The sequence below is a fragment of the Topomyia yanbarensis genome, chromosome 1 (assembly GCF_030247195.1).
Source record: "Topomyia yanbarensis strain Yona2022 chromosome 1, ASM3024719v1, whole genome shotgun sequence".
In the NCBI taxonomy this organism is placed as follows: domain Eukaryota; kingdom Metazoa; phylum Arthropoda; class Insecta; order Diptera; family Culicidae; genus Topomyia; species Topomyia yanbarensis.
In genome coordinates this window covers 15,233,771-15,235,678 of record NC_080670.1, presented here as the reverse complement: position 1 = coordinate 15,235,678, position 1,908 = coordinate 15,233,771, and the positions used below count along the sequence as shown (strand labels likewise).

Below are 1,908 nucleotides of genomic sequence, written 5' to 3'. Positions count from 1 at the left end.
GCTCGGTGGCTTCGAAGAAACTGCGCAAAGCGAAGCTTTGAGCCGTGCGAAGTGAAACCAAACTATAGAAGTGAAAGCTCTGTTTTAGCTTCGTTCGGTTTGAACTTTTGGAGAACGATTTACGCTAGTGTTGGTGTAGAGAAAGCTCTGCGGAACAACAGTATATGACAAATGGCCTTGAGCGGTAGGGTGGTTTGTGTATTTTAAATATACCTACCCTGAGAAACAAAAATATGCATAGTTAGCATACTTTCTATTCCTGTCTCTTTTCTTTTGCTGTGATTTTTATGCATTTTCATGCATATACTTCTAGTAAGCATTCAATGAGTGGATAGACTGAATATGTCCAATGTATAAAATTTACAGCAGAAGAAACGAGAGGCAGATAGAAAAGTATGCTATCGATGCATAAATAAAATTCTGCGTGTACACTGAACTAAGCTTCAAGATATTTTCTGTGAATATTTATTTGCAGCGAAAATTGGCGACAGGCCTCGGCAACTACCAGTCGGCTCGTTGTGGAGGCTAGGTCCACCGCCGAGGACTACAACGAATAGCTCACGGCGAAGCGGGGAGCCAAATGGTTCCTGGTATCGTGACAAAACTGGGAGCTAATTGGTTCACGAAACGAACATCGGTGCCGAGAGAAATTCCGCCACACTCTGTAGTCCTTCACTGACGGCGAACATGGACTGGAGACGTGTGCGAGACGCATCCCCATAGCGACCAGCTCGGGCGATTCCGCATTGATCAACGGAACCCTGCTACTGCACGGTGATCGACGACCGGCAAGCTAAAGTAGAAGACGAAAGCCTTCAACAAATACCTCTTTCGTGAGGCATTTCAGCCGGACAGCGGGATCCAGCACGTTGATGTGGCTGATCTAACAAGAAGGATTGTGACGTTACATGCCGCGAAAACTGTAGTCACGCAGTAAACGGCATCCAGCTTACTGGGTAAATGAGTCGCTCGGTACGCTACACGCTGCATGTTTCAGAGCCAGAAGGCGGGCTCAGAGAGCAAGATTGGAGAGTGAGAGGGGAGCGCAAGGCGATGTTTCTGGAAGCTAGGGCCGCTTTAGAACGGGAGATCAAGATTAGCAAGCCAGTTTACCATAAGGAGCTGTGCTAAGAAGTAGACGCCAATCACTGGGGGACGCGTACCGAGTCGTGAAGGCGAAGATGACGGCCCGTCGACGCCAGCTGAAATGTGCCCTGGTAAGCTAAAGATAATCGTTAAGCGTCTCTTCCCGAAGCACGATCCAACTACCTGGGCACCGGCACCGTACGGCTAAGAAGAAGGAGCAAACACAGACGATTGGCTCAAAAAAGCGACTAAAATCAAAAAATCATCCGGAACACGGTCCGGATGGAATACTAAACGTGGTGCTGAAAGCTGCGCTCCTGGCATATCCGGACATGTTCAGAGTGGTGCTGCAGAAGTGCCTAGCTGAAGGCAGTTTCCCCGAAATGTAGAAGGTATAGAAACTGTGTTGCTGTCAAAGTCAGGGACACACTTGGAAAACTCCTGGAAACAATTATCCTTAACCGACTAATGCAATGCACGGAGAGTGAGCGCGGAGAAGTATCGACATTGCGATCCGTCGTAATGCAGAATAAGGCTGAATATGTTCGATTACACAAATGAAGTCGCGACCCACATCCATTCTTCAAAACCAATGTTTCGTTGATATCTTCGGGATGATAGAATGTAGCCACCGTCCCAACTCTCCATTGCTCCACGACGTCTGCCAACTTCCTAGCGCCTTCTGACGAGAGATATTGAAAAATTTGTTGAAGTAGATTGATCGTTCGTAGATGTTACCTTCTCATGCGTCAGCTATAGCTAAGGACTTCGCTTCTTCATTACCCGGAATGGTGCAATGCGAGGGGACCCAGACTAAGGTAA

General features: G+C 47.6%; 1 protein-coding gene across 1 annotated transcript in view; it reads right to left on the bottom strand.

Moving 5' to 3' along the window:
• The window catches only part of LOC131676953 (uncharacterized), a 171,149-nt gene that overhangs the window by 87,486 nt on the left and 81,755 nt on the right, over positions 1-1,908 (bottom strand). The gene's annotated exons all lie outside the window — the stretch shown is intronic.